Here is a 24,376-nt window from a genome sequence, read left to right on the forward strand (position 1 = left end):
TTGATATTTTTTTCTTCTTCCATGTTAACGCTTATCTATCAAGATCATGAATTAAATGATAAAAATCAACTATTGCGAAGATCCGTTAATATTACAATGTGATTAACGGAGATAACATAGATCGATATATTGAATAAATGGTAGGAAAATACCTGTTTGTAAAAAATACTTTACTACTTTTTTTATATTTTTACTAATCGCATTACAATACCGGAATCGGATCTGGATCAATTTTTCGGGGACTTTTTAAAGAATGTCAAGACCTTTCATTTGCATCTTAGTTTGTAAAAATCGGTTAATAAATTCCCGAGAAAATTGAGTGATCATTTTCTCATAGACTTGCACATATTGCCTTGTAATTCCGGAACCGGAAGTCGGATCTAAATAAAACTCAGGAAAATTTTATGGGGTCATAAGACTTTTCATTTGAATCTATGTTTGTGAAAATTGGTTCAGCCATCTCTGAGAAAATTTAGTGACAATTTCTTTTAATATTTTGGTGCATATCACCCTGTAATTTCTGAACCGAAAGTCGGATCGAGATAAAATTCAATAGTGATCTATGTGACCGTAAGACCTTTCATTTGAATTTGAGTTTGTGAAAATCGGTTCAACCATCTCTGAGAAAATCGTGTAACATTTTTTGTTACATTCACACATACATACATACACACAGACAGACATTTCCTCAGTTCGTCGAGCTTAGTCGAATAGTATATGGCGGTTCAAAAGTCGATTTTCACAGTGATTGTATAGCCTTTCTATATGAGAAAGGCAAAAATAGAGAAGTTTTTATTCGTTACACGATAGTATTTAAAATATTCCTTCAGTTTCCACGAATAAGAACTGTAAATTAAAACTTCCCCTGGACTTCAGTACCGGATATTGTTTTTTTTTATAAAAGATATTTTTATTCAGGCCTATTTGCGTACAAGCTTTACGTGGCCGATTGAGCTGAGTTTTTAGCTACAATTTTTTTTTGTATTGGATCTCGTTGTCACTCTTTTTCTAGGGAGAGAGGAGCTTCCATTTCCCTCCTGCTAGGATTGAGGGGCAGTTTGTTCGTGGTTCATCTCGTCATCCATTGCCGTTGTCTTGTTGTTGATTTCGTTGCTAGTTGCTGTAGATGCGCCTTGTTGTACATTGTTTGCAGTTGCTGGTTGGTTGGATGGTAAGCTGTTAACTGCAGCTGGTGTACTTTGTTCTATAAGGGTTACGTTGGATGGTTTCGTTGAAGAGGGTGCTTCACTGTTGTTGGTGACTGTCACAGGTGTACTGGGGTTGCTTGGGGTTGGTGTGAAGGAAGCACCGTTGTCCTTTGGTGTGGTTGTTTCCTTGTCCAGTTTATCACATGGCTTACGGTAATGAACAGTTTTTTGGCAATATTGACATGTGGCCATCTGATTGTCATAGGTAACAAGTGATTTGCACGGGATTCTGGTATCCTGACCGAAAGTTACATAAGAAGGTATAGGCCTTTTCAAGCGCATGCGTAACAAACGTACGCCATTTAGAATACCGGGGAAAAAGTTCTTCCACTTTTCTTTTTCGATAGAGAGAATCTCTCCGTATTGGGACATAGTTTTACGAATATAAGGATCGATGATGCTTGAGGGAACATCATTTTATAGCACTATCTTCCATATATACTGGCATATTGTACTTAATGTTCTCGTGCTCCACATCATGCACATTATTATTGTCTTTTGCGAATTGAATTGCAACTCTTTATTAAACTGGATGTAAACAACATTATTCGTCTTATTGCATTGAAGTAAATGTACACGTTCAGTTTCAAGATGCATTTGCTCCTTAAGCAAACCTTCAAGTTCTCGTATCGATGGTCGAATTTTGCACTGCCTGAAGTCAACAAAAATTGTATTCTTTCGTACCGGCGGTAGCTTTTGTTCGTTCGGTTCACTCATTTTCGAGGTCGTTCTATTGTTTACTACACAATACTGTACTTGGTTTCTTTTGTCCCGAACGTAAGCGGTTTTGTTATATCGACTGACTTGGATGAGATGTGAAAGCGAACTGATTGGATATTGTTGAAACGTTCTCTTTGGAAGTCTGTGAGTTTTGTGGTGCATCAGAGCATCTTGGAACCGGAACATACTAAGTCGCACGCGAATACTACCCTTTACTGAAATTTATACTAACAAATATCCTTCTCCCGTGACTCTTGTGGAGTTTGCAGTAGTATGTACGGCCTCTAGTAACAACAAATGTTGGACTAACATCCCTTCCCATTCCTTCGTTGATCTACGTTCGGGCCTGGCCGGTACTGATCAAGATACTCTGGGGTTACCAAAATATGTATATTGAAGGATGATTTGTCAGTTCCAGGTCTGATCATCAAAGAATTCTCTGTACAATATCAGCTAATCCTGATCAGTTTGATCATCTCAGAGAAAAAAGATTGCTCGTTTTGTTCAGTTCTTCAGTATGTATCACCCTGTAATTCCAGAATTCAATAACAGACTATGGGACCTTAAGATTTTTTATTTGACCTGAGTTTACGATTCAGATCGGTTCAGTTATTTGCGGGAAAATTGAATGCTTGTTTTAGTCTCGTGTACAAACACACATATTTTGACGGACTGAGTCGAATGGTATATTGCTTTGAATAAAAATTCGGTTTTCATACTGATTGCATAACCTGTCTAATTATGAAAATTATGAATTATTGGTGCTCTTCGCCACAGACACATCTTCTGACCTCTAACGATTATCATTCGCACGTTTTGTAAAAATTTTCAATCCTGTTGTATTCTGGCTATTCATGCAACTGCGCACAGAAAAATGTTCATCAAAGTCATTGTTTGTAGCTCCTTCAAATGTAGAAGTTAGCTTCTGTCTGAAGTTCAAGAGATCTGTCAAGTCAGTAATCGAATATCTCGATCTACCAAACAAACTGGTCTTTATTTTCCGAAATTAGCAGCCGTTGAAACCAAACTCAAAATGAGTCGAAGTTTTGGCTATTAACGCCTCATGATCCATTTCATCATCTAGCGACTTAGCGAAAATTGATAACGGTTGGGAAGTCCACACACACACGTACACACCTGGCAGTTGGCTCCGGGAACCTACCATTTGTGTAGGTTAGTTAGCGTGTATCAACTCGCGTCAACAGTCGCAGAGAGAGAGAGTTGACTTGAGCGCCTTCAGCTCGAGGCAGTTTCGGTCAGTGTTGTTTTGAACTTCGTCGCGCGTGTGTGCACAAAATCACATCCCGTGGTCACGACGTGTAACGGCAAACGAAATTACTTTGTAACTTGAATCCGTACGAGTGTAGTATAGTGAAATTCGGGCGGGAAAATTAGTGAACGCGTTGTGCGAAAAATTATTTTGTTTTGTCCTTCGTGGCAAAACGGTTGAACTCAAACGGTTGCAGCAAATCTCAAACAAATTGCTGTCACGAACGGCGGATCCCCAAGATGACCTTGGTACGAAATACGCAATACTTGAGCTTAGCTTATAAATATATCTGTTTGTCACATGTATCATGTTATGCAGATGAGTTTGCGTTTAGTGCTCGCTGTCTGTCGAAACGTAAAACCAGATTCCAACCGCGTATTTGAATAACTGGATTCAGCTGGTGAAAATTCTCATTCGAATAGAGATACAGCGGAGAAGCAAGGAAATGCGTTCCTCGCGATTAAACTAAGTAAACGAATCTTTGATTTGCTTGTTGATCGAATCAACACGCGCCTATGGAAATACCAACTGACTCTAATTAGATCATCGAACAAAATTTTCCATTGCCAATTGGGTGCTCGTGTGTGTATGTGTGTACGTATTTTTCACACGGCAATCAATTCGGTTCTCTGGAAACCACGCGGATGCTGTAGTCTAGTAACACCCACAAAAAGCCGAATCGTTTGATAATGGAGCATTCACTTGAAACTGTCTAGTGCTGAGCAGTGAGAAGGTGAACTTGATAATGAATTTTGAACAATCCAGAAAATTCTGACACAAAGCAGACACTTTCGGAGTCACTCTTTTCGTAATGTTCCCTTTGCTTTTTTGCTCTGTTGAAGCGGAATTCCTGACGAGTCATCTGCTCGGTTCGTTATCATCGTGTGCCGATGTGCCTTCTGGTCTTGTAGACAACATGATGGATGCGATGGCCTTTCGTTTGTTTAGCCTTACATCTGAGGTTATCGAATCGGACCGCCCATCAGTGATCCGTGTGTAAGCAATGGACGTATCAATTCGCCGTTCTGTTCATTGCATGTAATGCGGATGATTCAAGGAAATGTCATTGCCGGATCTACCTGACAGGATGTGATTATCACGAGGACTACAATCGTCGTCTGGCAGTTTTGTGAATCATCTTTTCTTTGGACTTTTGGTGGAGTGACCGTTAGTTAATCGAGCATATGGAAACAAAGAAGGTGGTCATGTGCTAGAAGGTTATCTGCTGGTACCCTTCTCCCACTGTATGTTCCGCGTTATCTCACACTTACTGTCTTGTCTTGGCGTCGTGTGGTAATGCTAAATGTTTGCTTTTTGGTTCTAGACGTGTGGGACAGCGGTCAACAGTAATCTCTCTTTCTCTAGTGTATAAGAGGACGACACATAAATGACTACTTTTTCCAATTTAAAATATCGAGGATCGAGTCTTCGTATTAAATTAATTTCTAGACATATGAACTCTTCAACTTTAAATGAAAATGGCGTTAAAGTCAACACAAACAATTTGTTTTTCGATATATGTGCTTAGGCGGTTCGAAAACTTTGTTTTCTTTGAATAAATATTTTGTATCTTATTGGGACAATTATTGTTGCAAGGAAAAAAATGAACAATAATTTGAAAATTCCATTTAAACACAGTATACATGACACATTATCTTCTTATATCCTGTACGAAGATACGAGCTCTTGGAGTTTAGAAAAAATGAAATTTAAATAGCGCCTCCAACTACCGGTAGATGCTTAGACAATACAAAATAAAAATGTCCATAATAATAAAAAATGCGATTTCCCCAAACATTGACAAGACCACTGTGCGGCCAGGTAAGTTGGTTATCGGTGGACAGTAAAATATTTTCCTCTTGCTACTTCGCACATCACCTAACTGTTTATCAATTCACTTAGCCGGAATGTGTGAATTAAACTTGGCTAAGCAAGGAAATTGATTAGCATCCCGGAGACCGTGTAAATCACCTTCTGGCGGTTGTGAACATGGTTGCGAATTAGAATTGGCAATGCAATGAATCAATGAATTTCATCAAGTGACGATCGATCCAGAGTGATCTGAAATTAACTCGTTATTGTTATCTGAAGGCGCCGCATAGATGAGATTTTTAAGCACATAACATATTGACAAAAATATAACAAATATTCGACGCGGATCGCTTCAACTGTAATGCAAAAGGGTGCATTCGAAATTATTGTAACATTCGTCGATGACTGTAACTTCTTCCCGATAGAGAGGAATAAATCAAACTACACAGTTCTGGGCATTATTTACATCAAGGGACTGTCCATAAATGACGTCACGCTTTTTTTTGACGATTTTTGACTCCCCATCCCCCCTTTGTCACAAATTGTCACAGAAACAAAGACCCCCCCCCCCTTAGGTCACATGTCACGAATTCAATATAAATAAAATTCATCTCAATATGTATGAAAAACCATACAAATATGAGGGAAAAATCGATTTATTACATGCTGTCATTAGTATCCCTAAAACTACAAAATCATCGGAGTTATTTTATTAATATTAATTATCTAAATTAACAAAAGTATTTGCAGTGTAGCATACAGGGCTGAGAAAATAAAGACCAAAACCTCATCAAAACGAGATCACTACCGGAGAATCTTTTCATGATCAGTTGATCAGTGAATTTTAAATCACATCGATCAATATCGGTGCTGATCTTCCGTCACACAATGGGTAGTGATTTTGAGCTGAAATGATTCTTGATTTGTGTAAGTTCAATCATTGGATGATTCGATAAGCTTTGATGTTGGTGGAGGAAAATCACATATGATCAAGATAAGACATGACTTGATCTACGTCTGAAATCGTTGATCTCCCGCCCTTTTTCAAATGGGGTACAATTGAATAAACTGCATCAGAATCAGATAAGAGAAATTCTTATGATATACTATTATCAATGCTAGAAAATCAAATTACTGAAAAAATTGTCAGTGCATAACTTAAGTTAAACCGTTTGAAGGCATCTTTTTCTTTTTTACTCATATTAGGCAAAATTTATTAATTTCGCTAATTTACTCGCTCTTCCGTGCACTTTTGCTGATCACAACAGAAATGATTTCCTGCATCACTCATTTCCGAATTTACAAGAAGAAGCATTTACATCAACAAATACACGTTTTCCCATAGAATGTAAACGTTTATTGTGGAGATTTATTTCAGGAAATAGGACAAAGCAGTAATATAATTAGGTATTTCAAAAATGCACTCATTGAAAATATTGGACGTCACATTCCAAAAACCTCCCCCCTCTTCCCTGTCACAAATAGTCACGTTTTATGACGCCCCCCTCCCCCTTGCGGCGTGACGTCTTTTATGGACAGCCCCCAAACACAAATTGATTGCATTTTTTCAGTATGGAGAGTGAGTTTGAATAGAAAAGGAGACGTCAGGAGAAAAGGAGACGTCTTCTACTTAGTTTACTCCGATGACTATCGAGTATCTTATTTAACAGACATAATTACAGTACAGATTGCTGTTGACGATTATATTAGTCACTATATCAAGATCATTAGACTAACAAATTGCAGCTCATCACTGATGGATGTCGAAATATACGTCAAAATTCTGGAGTGTTTTTTATGTACAGAGCACTTATTAGTTTTGCATCGAAGTGCAATGTCCTCACCGACGAATCGAACGAAAACGTTGTGCACTGAGGAAGTACGAGTACGGAACGTATTTCAGTTCTTTGGTTCAGAAGTTGCTGTAGTTGATCAAGTTAAATACGTCGAGGTTATTCTTGATTCAAAACTGAATTGGTCTACTCACATCGACTTAAGGATTAAAAGAGTTTGCATGGATTCCGGCCAATGCAGACGAGCTTCTGTAAAATCATGGGGACTCAAACTCAGATAAATTCATTGGATCTACACAACTATTGTTAGACCAATTTTAGCATGTGGATGTCTTGCATGGTGGCAGAAAGAAAAGTCGCGACAGGTCAGTCAAAGCCAAATCATCTCCAAAGGATGGTCCTAATGGCGATGACAAGAGCATTCACGACAACTCCTACTGCTGCTCTAGAGGCGCTACTGTGCATTAAACCACTACATATGTTCCTAAAACAAGAAGCATTATCTTATGCATACCGCCTCAAGGTTACAGGGCTTTGGAACAGTACCCCTTTAGATTATGCTACCAGCCATACTCGCTTGTGGTCTCAAACGGTTACGTGGGATGAGTATTTACTCGCTCCTAGTGACCTAACTCTCACATGCAGTTTTCCTTTCAAAACATTCAATGTGAGCTATCCTCTTCGTGAGGAATGGTTGTCTGGTTGTTTGGAACGACAACTTGATGAACATATAGTTTGTTATACGGACGGTTCTCTGTTGAATGGCCGTGCTGGTGCTGGTGTCTACTGTCGTGAAATGAAATTGGAGCAGTCTCATTCACTTGGTAGATACTATACTGTGTTCCAAGCAGAAATCTTCGCGATTCTGTGTGAAATACAATCGGCACTTCAGCAGAAAATCTGTGGTAAACCAATTTATTTTTGTTCTGGCAGTCAGGCAGCTTTGAAGGCACTCAATTCGAAAAATTCACGATCGAATTTAGTGATCGCATGTCGAACACAAATCGGAGAAGTTAGCATTTCAAATGCTGTTTACTTCTTACGGGTTCCCGGTCATTCTGGAATTACTGGATTTCTGGAATTACTGGAGAATTACTGAAATTTTGGAATTACTGGAAGATTTGAAACTGAAATTGTCAAAATGCCAAAATGCTATATTTTTCCAAGCATCATTGCAGTATTCTGATCAGAGATCTGACTGGGCGTTACCAGCTCAACTATCACATGATTACTATTTAGTGTGCTGAACATTATTCGTGTGATTTGTGTGAATGCGAATGTGATATGTAACTCTTCCGCATTGACGCAACTACTTATCCGGGTTTCTGGTTCTCTATACATAGTTGAATCTGTGTATGGGGAGCTAAAGTTAAAGGATATTCTATCGTTTCTCACTCAATGTGGCCAGTCAGAGAGGACCATCGTTCATCCTGGAGTGAATGAATCCTTTCTATCTCAAAAGGTTTTAGCAAATTGTTTCGGGAGTGGAGGTTTTATCAATGTACATTTTGATATCTGCAGATCGTTCAGCATCTTTCCGGGATTTGTTTTTTTTTTTGTTTTGTGCTGTTTTTCTACCTTACCCACTTCACAATTCCTTTTATCCTTCCTTTCCCATCAGGAAAATGATGAGAAGCCACGACAAGGCACAAATCTCCAAAAAACTAGGAGAACGTGCCGTTTGAGTAATTTAGTTCTGATTCTTGAAACACCGACAATGCACCACGTTTTGATCGAGCAAATAAAGTTGTTCCGGAAATTCGCCTCAAAAGTTCATTTCATCGTTATGGAAAATATAAAACTGGAGTTAAAAGAGACAGCTGACTACGTAAAGATATCAGAAGATTTTCCATGAACACTTGAATATAAAAAAAAATGTTTGCATGTGCCCCCAGCGACTATATTGCGTTCTCAGATTTAAAAAAGAAGCTTGGAAAGAGATTTGCATCGAATGATGAAGTCATTGCTGAGACAGAAGCGTTTTTCAAGACTTACCGTTTTTGTAAAGCCGACTACCTGAAAATTCGAAGACTACTCTACTGTTTTCCTATGATAGACCTATCTCTGTTTCTGTAAAATACTTGTTGAGCTAGCCTTTATTTTAGTTGGATATTTGTTAATCCTCCCGAAGATTATCTACCGCGTTTTATCAGTATCCAAAATACAAACAAATTCTTTCACACAAAAGAAGAAGAAGAAGAAAGGCTATGCATTCACTCTGAGAACCAACTTCCACGTCGAGGTCCGTAAGTCACAGAGTGTCATATACCATTCTACTCAGTTCGTGGACATCATTAAAATGGCTGTGCGCATGAGTGCTTGTAATAAAACTAAGCACACACTTAAAAAATGTTACATCTTTATAGATGCACATGAAAGGAGCATCGCGATTCACTTACATTCACAGTACAAAGCATTTAAAGATAAGTCATATCATTAACTTCACAATTGTTTTAGCTGGAACTCACATCGAAACAGACACAAAATTTATTTTCACATGTTGATAGATGTAATATTGTGTCATCACCGAAAAAATTACGGCATACTTGCCAAGGGCTTTTACTAATTTTAATTTACGACTAACTTAAAACTAGGGTTGTATCATTGAGTAATGTCATATTTGGGTCGCAGTGGTTGACTTTGGCAGATCCAGCCTTCAGCTGGTGTTCGGCAGTGGCCGGTGAATTGAATATTTCATGAGAGTCTTCCATATGGCGTTGGTGAATATTCATGTTGGCCGCATTCTTCGGTCCGTGTGGGTCCGCGGGAAACACCCCCAGGTTACGAATACCCGGCTGGTGGCCCGCATGCTGTTGATAAGTTTCCGTGGGCGATGATGGTGTTGTTACAGAAGAAAATGAGAAAAAAAATAGCGAAGTAAATATTGCGGAAAACGGAGTAAAAAGGGGATATGGGAATAAAATGACTAAAAACGACAGAGATCTAATTAGTTGACATCGAGAAGACGGGGAGGGGGGAAGCGAAAAGGTTAGTGACAGCAAAAAGATCTTGTTAGTTCCGATGAGGAATCGGGATAATCGGCGAAAGTTAGTGTCGAACCTGCAGGTGAAGATTATTCTTAGTCACAGTTGAAACAACGTCGATAAATAGAAGAAACTTTCAAAGCAAGATGTAACAGATTACACATGTATATTAATGTGTTTGAGGAACTGGTATATCAGAAGCATGTATAAACTATCCCGACTCGCCAACACATCCCGAACCGGAACCTCAGGCGGTCTACCTCGGGCCCTGAGGGATTCCAGTAGCTTCGACCTGGCGTCGCGATACTCTACGCACGACCACACGACATGCTCGATGTCCTGATAACCGTCGCCACAGGTGCAGAGCCCGTTCTCCACGATCCCGATACGCCGGAGATGTGCGTTGAATGTATAGTGATTTGACATGAGCCGTAACATAGACTGATGACTGTTGTCCAAAATATATAAAGAAAGAAGTGTTTTTATACTTCACGTTGAATAAAAAAAGCAAAATCCATTCAACTATAACTCATGAATTGTGCAGGTCTGGTTAATTGGTGGCCAAAACATTTGATTTCGAGTATACCGGATCTTAGTTACTGGTACCGGAAGTACCGGAAATAGTTCTTAAAAACTCTTTAAAAGGAACTCACTTTATTTTTCAGAGAGGGCTGGACCGATTTTCACAAACTTAAGCTCAAGTCTTAAGATCACATAGGTTACCATTGAATTCTATCTAGATCCGACCTCCAGTTCCGGAATTATAATCAAATCTGAAATCGTCGTTTTGAGTTACGAAGCAAAAACGATTTTTTTCTAAATTTGACTCGAAACGATTTTAAACGGTAGGTTATGTTAGCTACCGGCCAAACAAACCGACGTCGGTCATATCCGTTCACAGTTTCCGGTTCCGGAAGTACCAGAAATAGTGGTCTAAAATATCATAACAGATCTGACTTATTTTCTCAGAGTTGGTGGAACTGATTTGCACAAACTTAGATCTTAGGGTCCCGTAAGCTGCTAATGATTTTATTTGGATCAAACTTATTACTCGATTTCGCGTTTCGTTCTCGACTTATCAGTGCGTAGCAGTTTATGTTGAACTGCTAGCGCGACCAGATGGCACAACATAATCTGCTACGCACTGATGAATCAAAGACGAAACGTAAAATTAATTCAAAGTGGATACGTACTCCTAGCATTACAAATGGGGATAAAAAATAAACCTCTGGTTTCACAGGGTGTGTTGAAAGCTTTAGAGCGACGATGCAAACAAACGTAAAAATTTTTCTAATTTTGTTTACAAACTATTTTGTTTCGTTATGTTATCTTCTTGTTTTTATTCACGAGTCAATGGACAGTGTTTCAAAGAATCTTATTGTAGTATGAGAAAAGCATCATAACACCACTAGGTGGATAAAAACAGGTATTTTTCCTGGTCATCCCTTGAAGATAATCTTGCCTGCTTGATAAGCTCTGTTGTCCCAAGTTTCAACCGTAGCGAAATTCAGGAATCAACAAGTTTCAATACTAACGTCATTTATACAGAACACGCATAGCATTAGCATCAGTATGTGTTAATTGAAGTACAATTTGCAAGTCTTCTTTTATTAACAAAAATATATTCACGCGTGTTTTTGGTTCGCTATCGTTGTCCATTGCATTGTAATAATCACGGACACTTTTTATTTACCACATAATTCCAGAAATGCTTTAGGAATTTTGGGAACGTGAATGGTTCGACTATTTACAGATCATAATAGATAACGACTACATCTTAAGGATTCCCTAAAATTGGAATTTTCTGACAAATGGTTGGCTATTGGTATTCCAGACACAGTGATTATCGTTAAGCAAACCATCTATCAAGCATGTTTTGTCCACGTTCGAGTTGAGTAGTCGACTACGATGTTACGAAAAAAAACTGATATATTCGGGTGTTTTTATTGCCCCACTCGTTCGCTTTTTTTTCTTTGCCCAAGCACGTCTTTTATAGTGTGTTCAAGCGTTGATAACAACTGAACGGGTTTTTAGAGCACACGTTGCTTCTTTAATGATTATACAACTTTTTTTTTCAGGAGTGATTTTAAATCAAACTTTTTAGAATTAGTGTGTTTTTTTTAATTTTGTTCGATTCGCTTTCGACTTATCAATGCATAAGCAGTTTATGTTGAACTGCTAACGCCATCTATCGGTTCGTCATAAACCACTTAGCAGACCTAATGCTTATGTTCAGAATTATCCTAATCAGTATAGTACAGCAAGAAACAATTAAAAAAAGTGAACGAAAATTTCGGGGTTTTATGACAGTTGTTGATAAGTCAGCAGATGGATTTTCCAGTTATAATTGCAATAGAACCTTACAGCGATCGACCCATATGATAGAGAAAGAATCAACAACGAAATTTAGATTGTGTCGGTATCAGATAACTCCATTTGATTAATAGCACAAAAAGTAAACAAACTAGAAGTACATACTTGAATATTCAATACGTGTTGTTTACAAAATCGATTCAATCGGAGTAGCTGTTTGATTGCCCTATTCAATGTTATCTTTTTCAATAAACCAACATGAATGGCTCTCCAGTACTTGACGGCAATGCCCTATCAAACACTTCAGAACATGACGTTCTTTTTGTTCTAGCACACTTTCGTGAACTCGCTCAAACCAGTTTTCCCGGGCTCGAATTAGTTTCTCACACACCGGCTCGAAATACCGAATGGCGGCTTCTCATTTGTTTTAGAATCGCTACACGCTGGGTTTGCCGAGTTTGCCATTGACTGTAGAGTAAATATTTTGACGCCTCCGTACCATTTCACATCTAACCTCGGTGTCTACGAGTCTATGCGTTTGTTGAGCGCACCGAATGTTACTTTCTCTAGTGCAAAACTAGCACTCGATAAAACATCGATTGAGCAACCCACGCAGAACCACAAATATTCAACCATCCACCCAGAACCGGTATTCAACGATCCTCTCGTCTATAAATACACCAATTCACAGCAAATCGATTGGATTTTTCTTGTGTGGTATTTTTGTTTTGATTGCATATTAGCAAAATAAAAGTTTATTTGGAAATCGCTCAGCACGTCTTCGTCGGAAAATAATAAAAATAAAAAAAAACATGGTTTGCATTTTGCCTATCCCCGTTGTTGTTGCTATGGACCACGGGATGAAATATTATCTGTTTACATTCGGTGAAACTCGGTTGGGGTTCGTCACGGCATTGTCGCTTCGCAAAAGCCGGTGAAGTTTTGCTCCAACCGGTTTCGCTGTCATTGAATCGTTGTTTTGTTTGCCGAAGCATTTGGCGATCAACCGCGCACTATCGGGTAAATAATAGTTTCTTTGTGTACGAAAAAAAAAACATTCAGCGGACCGGTAAGTTAGCGTGATCTTACCTACAAGGAAAACGCAACTTTTACGTCAATCATTGTTTATCAAATTTCTGATTGTTCACAGCCTAGCAATTAACAGTTGCCATTAGCCATTAGTGTTTATTAGCGCTTGATTTTTGGTTTGATCCAAAAAAAAAATGGTTACATCTGATAATTTTGTTATTGATTTTCGCAACTTTTGTCATGGTCGTGTTTTGAGGGTTGTAGGATACTTATACGTGTCTATAGAGTTTTCAAATCTAGATTATTTACATAGTTATCATAATAGAAAGTTCGGCAGTTTAAGTTTTATTACCTATGTTCGGTATAAAAACTTGGTTGGTCGAAATAATTTACATAATCGGAAAAGTCTACGAAACCTACCAAAAATATAGATCACTTTGCCATCAGTGGTACGTATGTAATTTCGTTTCATATTTAAATTATTTCATTACAAAATTTGCTTTTTTAATATATTAGGAATACAACAAAGCAAGCACTTGAATCACATTATTTTCGGTGAACAGATCGAATAAGCGGTTTTGATAATTCGAATATCGTAGCACAAGCTATACAATTTTCCTATGTACTTAGAGTTGCGAAGTATTTCGAAACTCAAGGTCAAATTTTCGCATTGCAATACAAAACCCCGACATTTCTCCGGTGGATGAATTTAGAAATATTTTACCAATATTATACCAATAAATTACTCCCATGATATATGTTTGATATGAAAGTTTTCTCTTATAAACAGGTTCAAATTAGGTTTCACAATTTATCATTAAAAGCATTCTTTCGTATATTGAAAAGAATTTGTTTCGTTAACCTATTTGGGGTCCGAAATGCATTTCTTTCGAAATCAAAAAAAAATTCAAAGATTAATCAAAGCATCGTCCATCACTAGTTAATACTATTTCCCACCTCTCAGGCAATTTTCGATTTCTACGAAAAAAGTAAACCGATGACCTGCCAAATTGTGCTCCATCAGTCGAAACAACCAGTAATCAGCAGGAGCAATGTTAGGAGGATACGGCGGGTGCGGAAAAATGTCCCACCTGATCGTTTCCAAATATTTTTCCATGACTTTTGATACACGAGGCCGAGCGTTGTCATGCAGGAGAATAACTTTATCTAGTCTTTGCTTGTATTCATGCCGTTCTTCTCGTAATGTTCGGCTTAAATGCATCAATTGCAGCCTATACCGATAGTCCGTTATAGTATCGCCTGGTTGTAGCAGCTCATAGTGCATGGGACCACAGAGAACAGACATCCTAGCTAATACAAAACTTTTCAAAAAAGCTATGTAAAGCTCACTAGTAAAAATCCGTTAAAATCACCGTTGCGTACGACTTGCCATTGAATTGCCATTGTATGAAAGCTCGAACGCAAGAACCCATAAGGGATTACTAGGTAACTCGAAGCGCCTCTACAGGAGAATTGCTACTTATTGATTGCTTTTTTTAAAACACCCGTAAATTTCTTATAAAAAATGGAATCTCAACGCTCTAAGATGTTCAATCTTAACAAATCTCTGATCTTTCCGGAATCATTTTTATTATGCTAGATGTCGGAATCTCTGGACTTTTTGAATTGAGATGAGTCTGGAACCATGATTTCTAGTACATTTGGTATATGATATTTCATTTCAAAATCCTAGTTTTTTTAGATTTAATACTAGATCTTTCATTCACATTCTACGGATTTCATAGACAGTTGGCATCATGGAAAATTTTCAATTTCGGATATTTAATTTGATGTCTAACGCAGGCTCTTCAGTACAATAACAGACCGCTTCATTGTCTCTCGACCTACTGGACTACTTTCACATCTCGCCGTGGGCATGTGTCGTAAGTTTACTCGAAATGTGAAAAATAGAATGCTTTCTCTTTATCTGGTCCCGTCTCGTGTGAGTGGTGTAGGTTTATGATGCTGTAATTGAAGAATAGGCCTTCAATTTTCAATACACATATCCTGTCGCTGATTAGTGGTCATCATATTATTCTTTTTACCGTGGATAAAATTTACAAAAGATTTACCTTAACCCACGAACATCTCACCGTTTGAGTCAAACGAGAGTTATCTTTTCAATACTGAAGATATTGATGAATATACTTTTAGATCATTACAAGGTTTTATTCCAGATTTTATATGGTATAATACATGTTAACTCAAACTGGCTTTTTGCTTGATTTTTCATTACATCTGAATAAAACTGCGTTTTCATACAATAGTTAAGTGCAAGTTTTTTTAAGGGACTGGGGTCCACTAGGAGATTGATAGTACCCATTAGCTCTCTCCGGACAGTACCAGCCTAGATACCGTGTGAAATCCGGCGGAAAAAAATGAACCAAGAATAGATCCACTGAGTTCCTGTTTCCATGTCGTAAAAGGCGACAATTGCAGGAGTTTCTTTTTCCTTTTAGTTATCAGATATTTTCAATGTTTCACTTCTGATTACTCTATTTTACTAAATTATCTCTTCAATCAATCTATCAATTTCCGTCTAGCTTCGGAGAAAAGTTTTATTTTGAATGTTTTCTTCTTCCATGTTTTGTTGATTGTCTTTCAGGATTATAAATTGAATGATAGAAATCAACTATTGCGCAAATCCCTTGATATTACAACGTTAATAACAGAGATAACATCTATCGGTATATTGAATACATTGTAGAAAAACACTTGATATTAATAATTCAAACAATAAATTAATATTTTTCTCGGTAGCCGGCTGCTCAGATCAATCAATATAACCAATTAATAATTTTAATAAATAATCAAAATAATAAAGCGGAAATAATACAGAATCAAGACGCGCGTGAAATCTGTTGACCTTTGTTTGGTGATTTAAAATGATTTTTTTTTTATTCAATAATATAATATAATATTAAGGCACACTGCTTAAGCTCTAAGATGCCAAGGGTATTTACTAATCTTAATTATCGTCTAACTTAAAACTAGAGTAGTATCATTATGTAATATAGTATCTGGCGATCGGTAGTGACCGGTGAATTGAATTTAGGATGAGATGATTCCAGATGGCGATGGTAATTTTCTATGTTGGCCGCATTCTTCGGTCCGTGAGGGTCCGCGGGAAACACCCCCAGGCTACGATGGCCCGGCGGGTGGCCCGCATGCTGGTCATTGACTGGAGCGGTCTTCCGGTGATGGTGATGTTACGGAAGAGAATGAAAAAAAGAAGTAAATATTGTGGGAAACGGGGTAAAAAAGGGGTGTGGAAACAAAATGTTTGAAAACGACAGAGATCTAATTAGTTGCCATCGAGATGGTGAAAAAAGATTTAAAATGATTGTATGAAAACTGTTTAGACTATGTCAATGCAATGAATCAACTATTTTGTCTAAATCCTATTCACTCGTTTATTTTGTATCACGTAATTTCATTTATAAAAAATTCGGAAGTTTTTATTCTTTACGCGATAGTATTGCAAATTTTTCTTCAGTTTCCTCGAATAAGATCTGTGACTCAAGACTTCCCGGGACTTCAATATATGACATTGTTGAAACGTTCACTAGGGAAGTCAGTGAGTTTAGTGGTGCATCCGAGCATCTTGAAACCGGAACATACTGAGTCGCACGCGAATAATACCAATACTGATTTTTTTACTAACAAATATCCCTCTCCCGTGACACTTGTGGAATGCGCATTAGTATATACGAGCTCTAGTAACAACAAGTGTTGGACTAACATCCCTTCCCATTCCTTAGACGATCTACGTTCGGGCTTGGCCGGCGCCGGTACTGATCGATTAATTCTGGGGTTACCAGAAGATGTACATTGAAGGATGATTTACCAGTCCCAGGTTGGACCATCTAGAAATTCCCTGTATAATTTCAGCTAATCCCGATCAGTAACGGAGTAGCAACCAGGGGTGGTCGCTCAAGCTCAAGCTCAATAGTTAAGTGCAAGTTTTTTTAAGAATCCAATAGTTTATTAGAAAGATAATATTAGGCAAATAGGGGAATCAAAACTGGGATTTCTTGCACATGTTGTCACATAAACGTTTTCGACTTGTTTATAAAAATATAAGGTTGCTCATGTTGAACTATTCAATAGCACTGGCAGATTAATATGAACTGTTAGGCACTGGAGAATCGAAGACGAAACAGATAAAAAGTAAACTAGTGTAATCCTACTACGAAGTTGCTTCAATGCGTATTCTCAACAAATTATATTGCTATTCAATATCAATATCACAAACATAAAAACAGTGCGCAGTATATTGGTATAATTTAAATAACATCGCAACCGTTATATCGGACTCTACACACTTCCTATGCTACAAATCGGCTCCCACAATAAACATCACAACAGAAATTAAGTCGTAATATCCACGGTGGAATGCGTACTATCGAGTTTCTTTCTCTCTCCCTCTCTGTCTCTCGCTATCTCATCCACCGCATAATCAACTAGGTTCGATATACCTCAACCTCGACGATATTTTTCGCAAACTGGTCGCGACTGATTTTTATTATCATGGTTATAGCTGTCGCCTGTATCTACCTCCGTCGTTCCGCCTTACGGCCATATCTGATTTGGGACGTGGTTTCATCAGTCACGCTTCGCTCAGCCACAGCCAACTGTCACCCCGCGGGCCATAAAAAGGACCCGTGAACAGCACATTAGCGAACCGGAGGCAACAACAGAAAAGGCAAACATTCGCGTGATCAGTTCGTCATACCGAACTGGGAAAGCGAAGAAAAACATTTCATTAAACAACAGCACCCGAGAAACGAGCCAAAGTTAATCGACTTGAACTTGAATGTCAACTTTTGCGGCTCGTCGTTTCCCGTCGAACACAAAACCCAGGTTTCGTTGGAGGCTGGTCTGCAAAATACCCGCTGTTTTGTTGGAACAGTTTATTTTTAAATTTGGCCGGTTTCTCTCTCTCTCTCTCTCGCTTCCAATGTGCTTTACAGCTTGCGCGAAATAATTTAAGTTGAGTGGCGAACCGGCGCGGTGGGTCCTCGGTGATGAAATGAATCTGATGGAGCTAATTTATTGTAATAACACGTAAACTGGTTGTGCGTGTTTTTTTTATTGGCAGGAATTTATATTGTGATTCCTGTGTTAACCACTTTGCATACGAGAGTCACTCGGTAGTCATATTTAATGTCAAAACCGTATAATTTGGCTACCCGAGAGACACCATCGTATCTGCTGAAAAATCAATTGTGAAGTAATATTCTAAACATGACTTCGAACAACACACTTTTGTTAGAAAACCCTTGCTAGTAAATAATTAAGCTATCGACCTCAATTGGCCTAACATTCTTCGTTATTTATCGTCCATCATCACTCGTAAACTTGAAGGTCTATTTATATTTTCAGCAGCTAATTAACCGACCACGCGCTAAAGATTGTAAAACTTTTATTCTCTTGTCACCGGCATGTAACTTCTGGAACGAAAGTCTTGTTTGTACCCTTTCGTTCGTAACGTCTCCATCAAACCCCGTACCTCCACGACGTATCTGCCTTGGGAACCGGCTGCAATCGTCCTCTCAAGTGATAATAATGATAAGTGCCCTTTCGAAGCCAAGCTCTTGCGCGTTGGAATTATACAGCAGCTGACAAAAACGGCAAGTCAGGCAAGTATGCGCGCGGTGGGTGACGAACGGAGGAAGGCGGAAAAATTAAACCTGGAAATAGCCGGCTAGCGTTTAAATTGATACCACCCAGAACCGGATCGGTGCGCGAACGGCCACAACAACAGTCGGCTGCTAGTTAGGTGGCACTGATCGTATGCAGCTGCGAAACGGCGGCATCCCACCAATGAGCAACCGGCAAGGCAAAGGCACGCAAACCCCGTTCTCGCCTTTGCTTCCGTTCCTTTCGTTCCTGTGTTGCCTCCTTACTGCCTGCATCACTTGATTGAACGCCTCTGCCGGTCGGTGCCAGGAAGTTGAGAGGATGCCAGTAAACACCAATAATAAGATTGCATCATTCGTATTCGTCATGTATAAATACGGACGCTCAGGCGTTAAGTCAAGTGCCACGCGAGTCCGGTGCGACCTCTCTCTCTCTCTCTTCACGGAGACTCGAGAGCACTTTATAGGTCATTCTTATTTAATACTTAGGAGCTATTGGTTAGAGTAGTAAAACAGTAAAAAGGCTTTTTGATGGTGCCGATGTTGAAAAATCGATACATTGAGTAACCTATTGGGGGTCAGTTTCGATCCGCCCATCAAAACGTAATAAAGCTTTTTTATAGCGCAAATGAAGAATTTGATATTTCATGTGAGAATCATCTTTAGTTTTTCATTTTTAACAAAAAACGAATGAATTAATTAAATAAATTGATTAAATTGATGAAAAAATGCATTTTTCGTGGAATTTCACATCGTTGAAGAACACTCATCTATTTAATGGGCGACAGGTCCTCAAACTGCCTATCTTATAGATTACAAAAATTAATTGGTAGCGAAGCGAATAACAACCAAAGGAGTGTTTTGCGTATGTGTTTGATTAATACTGTTTCTCCTTACTTCCAATTTGGTCATAACTTACCAATACTGTCGAAAACCAACGCCCTTCGCTATGCCTTGCAAGAAGAAATGGACAAAACTACATATACATCGGAAAGGCAACGGAAATTCTTCTGGACTGACTCCCACAACGATACGTCCAACAACAACCAAATATTATTCGGCAACATTCAGAATTAGCTACAAGGGTCTACCGCAAGGATCATGCCTCAGTCCGCTCCTTTATAATTTTTACGTGAATGACATTGACAGCTGTCTAGTATCCCCATGTACACTAAGACAATTGGCAGATGATGGTGTAGTTTCAGTTACTGGACCCAATGCTATTGATCTGCACAAACCATTGCAAGATACCTTAGATGATCCAACAGGTTTTGACTTTCAAATACCTCGGGGTGTGGTTTGATTCAAAATGTACGTGGGGAGGACACATTAGGAATCTGACAACAAAATGCCAACAAAGAGTAAATTTTCTCCGAACAATAACAGGATCTTGGTGGGGTGCTCATCCGGAAGATCTAATAAAATTGTATCGGACAACGATACTTTCAGTGATGGAATATGGATGCGTTTGCTTTCGTTCCGCTGCAAACTCTCACATTATCAAACTTGAGCGAATTCAGTATCGTTGTTTGCGAATTTCTTTAAAGACTGTCCCAGAAAGTATGGACGCACTTTGATTTCGCTGTAAATAATTCACAAGTGCTTGATATTCAAATTTTATTCGATATACTGATAATATTAGACTACAACAACATAATATTATTCTCAACATTTGCTACTTAGCCAACGTTCCTCATTGAATTCCGTACAGACTTCTTGGCGACAAGTTTTGACATTTTTTTCCAATCTTTTTCGAACTGTTGAATGGTTTCGGCTACCGAGACATGTTTCCTAATATGTGACTTCGTTAATGCCCAAAATTGCTCAATTGGTCGAAGTTGTGGGCAATTTGGTGGATTCATGTCTTTTGGGACGAAAGTGACATTTTTGGTAGTATACCATTCTACCGTTGATTTCAAGTAGTGGCAAGAAGCAAGATCTGGCCAGAAGCAAACAGGAACATTATGGCTTCGAATCATGGGTAGAAGTCGTTTTTGTAAACATTCCTTGATGTATATTTCACTGTTCATTGAAGTAGTGGTGATGAGGGGTTTCGAAATCTTACCGCAGGTACAAATTGCTTGCCAGACCATCGCTTTCTTACCAAATTTTTCGACTTCAATCGATGTCTCGGACTGGTTTAACAGTTGCCCTTCTTCCTGATTGCATTTCGCACGGCTTTTTCACTTACTCCTTCCATTTTTGCTATCTTTTCAATTTTTTGACGTTGTTCTGCTGAAAGTCCATGCATTTCGAAACAAACTAATGAAACAGGACGCAGCCATAACAATTGACTTTTGAAACTTCGATTGTTTGCAGACATTCGTCAGAAATTACAGACTTTTGAAAATTGGCGCGATCTTTTCGTTTTTGCTAGCTAAAATAATGGTATTACCTGGCATCTCGGGTGATATGTAACACGTGGACAACTTGACGGCTTCAATACATCCGTCATATAAGTAAAAACTTTGGTTCTCTGGTTCTGTTAGCCATGGCGACTTCAAACAAATCGTCCAAGTCAACGAAAATAAACTTCAATGCACTGATTAATTCCATTAAACGTTGCTTAGTTGATAAGAAGCCAATAAATTCGACTGCAGCAACGTATTCAATTCCGCGAAGCCGGTGGAAGACCGGTCCAATTAACACCAAAGGCACCACCATCCAAATCATTGACCAAGAGAGCCAAATTCCGTTTTTTCTTTGAATAATTGCAGTCTTTACTTATATTTTTCCATTTTCAGCGAAATTTCTTGTGGTGCCGGTAACCGAACACCTTTTTTGAAATGGTCAAAATGTATTACTTTACTAAATTGATAATAAAGTTTTTTTAATCGATTGAAACAACTTAGTTTCTTATTGAGTTGTTAGCTACGGACTTTAGCTTTCCATTGATGTATATATGTCCGCATAATGTGTACTTAGTCAGAAGTTATAAACTCTAAAGAAAAATAGTGCCACTCTCCCCTATATTGAAAAAAAAAAAATGATTCAAATTTTATTTTCAAAATTTTATATTTGTTTACTTTACATTTGATTTTACGTTTCGTCTTAGACTCATCAGTGCGTAGCAGTTTATGTTGAACTGCTACCTCTGACCTGACGGTTCAACGTAAACCGCTAGGCAGACGTAAAGTTAATGCTATTTGCAAAACACTTCTTTGATATTACACCTAAGTGTAATATCAAAACCGACGTTCCGAACGAAACAAGTTTCGGCTTACTAGCCGTACAGATTTTGTGTGACACAGTTATGTGCACCTAGCATAAATTAGGGGGTAAAAGCTCTTTACCTCTCAAACTTACTTTACATTACTTTACTTTACTTTACTTTAATCTATTTTACTTTACTTTACTTTACTTTACTTCACTTCACTTCACTTCACTTCACTTCACTTCACTTTACTTTACTTCACTTCACTTTACTTTACTTTATTTTACTTTACTTTATTTTACTTTACTTTACTTTACTTTACTTTACTTTACTTTACTTTACTTTACTTTACTTTACTTTACTTTACGTTACTTTACTTTACTTTACGTTACTTTACTTTACTTTACGTTACTTTACTTTACCTTACTTTACTTTACTTTACTTTATTTTACTTTACCCTACTCTACTTTACTTTACTTTACTTTACCCTACTTTACTTTACTTTACTTTACCCTACTTTACTTTACTTTACTTTTCTTCACTTTGCTTCACTCTACTTTACTTTACTTCACTCTATGTTACTTTATTTTACTGAAAGATGCCTTTTTGGTCAAGTGTTGCTTTACAAAATATTTGTTTTGCGGTAAAAGCCTCTACTCCCTCTCATAAAACCAGATTAAACATTGATGTTCAATGTTTAATCTGGTTTGATGTGCGGGGGAAGTGACTGTTGTAGAGTAGCCGATCCGGTTTTTGGTCATTTTAAATGTTTCAATCCACTTGACGAAAAATATTTGTTGTCGTTTTTGCCCTGAAGATGAAGGGATATTCCTTCGAAACGTCGGCTTTTAACGCAAAATAAATATTTTGTGAAGCAACACTTGACCAAAAAGCCATCTTTCAATAAATTACAACAAAGTGGTCGTACCGTTTTCACAATACATTATTTTACTTTACTTCACGTTACTTTACTTTACTTTACTTTACTTAACTTTTCTCTACTTAACTTTACTTTACTTTACTTTACTGATTTTTAACACAAATGCATTTAGATTGTTTCGGTTAGATCGGAAAAGCGTAACTCTACGCTTACGTCGTATATTAGAAAGGATTTCCGAAACCAAAAGTATCAGCAATAATAAATTTGAACTTGGTCATTGGTTACTTTTTGAAATAGAAGTGCGAATAGAAAAAATACGCGTTTTGTCGATTACGTCACTTATACCATTATATTTTCGGAACCGCAAGTAACAGCCAATTGATTTTCGAAGTAGATTCACAATCCAATAGCAACTTTTGAACAAGTTTATTGTAACCGGTTGCGTCATTTCGGAGAAAATTGTGCGGAGAGAAAATAAATGCGTTTTATCCACGATTTTGTTGGTTACGTCATTTATACCTTTATATCTCCAGAACTGGAAGTTACAGCCAGTTGATCTTCAAACTTGATTTACAACCCAATCGTAGCTTTTGAACGAGCCTCAGTTTGTAGAAATCGGTTATGCCATCTCGGAGAAAATTGACCGGAGAGAAAAAATGCGTTTGTCGGTTATGACACTTATGCCTTAATATCTGCGTAATCGTAGGCGATAGCCAAGATGTTCGAACTTCAATTAACAACCCAATAGTGGCTTTTAATCGCACCTATGCTTGTTAAAATCGGTTAAGCCATATCCGAGAAAATTGAACGGAGAGGAAAATATGTGTTATGTCGGTTACGTCATTTCTATGGTAACATCTCTAGAACCGGTAGAGTCAGCCATTTGATCTTCGATTGATCCACGATCCAATAGTAAATTTTAAATGAGTATAAGCCTGTTGAAATTCGATTCAGCCATCTCCGAGGAAATTGAATTAATAGGATTCATAAAGAATAAATATTCGAAAGGTACACAGTAATTCTATTAGCTTTCTTAAAGTCTTCCGAGAAAACACTAGATCTCTCGTGAACTCGAAATAACAATAAAATAGAAATTTAAAATTTCGCATAAGAAAAATAAACATAACTTTGAAAATTCGTATAAAAAAGCCCGTATAAAATTTTGAAAATTAGCCTAGAAAAGCTTTCAAAAACCACATACAAAGAGACTTGAGAGTACCTCGTAATCCACGATATTTTACATGTTCTGTACGGAGTCTCACGTAGGCCATTCTCTCTTCCGCGTTTCTTGGTACATGTCCAGCCCACTGTAGTGTGTTGTTTTGCATATGGGACAGATAAGAATTGATTTTTATATCTCGTCTCACTAAACCACCGGCAAGTGCAGTAAGAACAGATTTTGTTTGTCAAACCAGTTTCAAAAATGGTGAAAATCCATATGGGACTAATGCATGGGCAGTGCATTCGTAAGACACGTCAGTGCTACAGTGACAATGGAATGGACTCGTTTCAAATGTACTCAGAAAAGTGTACGGTGGTTTCATGTTAGCCTGCCCGGGACACAGAAATTC

At 38.0% G+C, this 24,376-nt stretch overlaps 1 protein-coding gene across 3 annotated transcripts in view; it reads left to right on the forward strand.

Moving 5' to 3' along the window:
- Positions 1–24,376, forward strand: part of LOC131431166 (uncharacterized) — a 179,678-nt gene that overhangs the window by 63,189 nt on the left and 92,113 nt on the right. The gene's annotated exons all lie outside the window — the stretch shown is intronic.

The sequence above is a fragment of the Malaya genurostris genome, chromosome 2 (genome assembly GCF_030247185.1).
Source record: "Malaya genurostris strain Urasoe2022 chromosome 2, Malgen_1.1, whole genome shotgun sequence".
NCBI classification, from domain to species: Eukaryota; Metazoa; Arthropoda; class Insecta; order Diptera; family Culicidae; genus Malaya; species Malaya genurostris.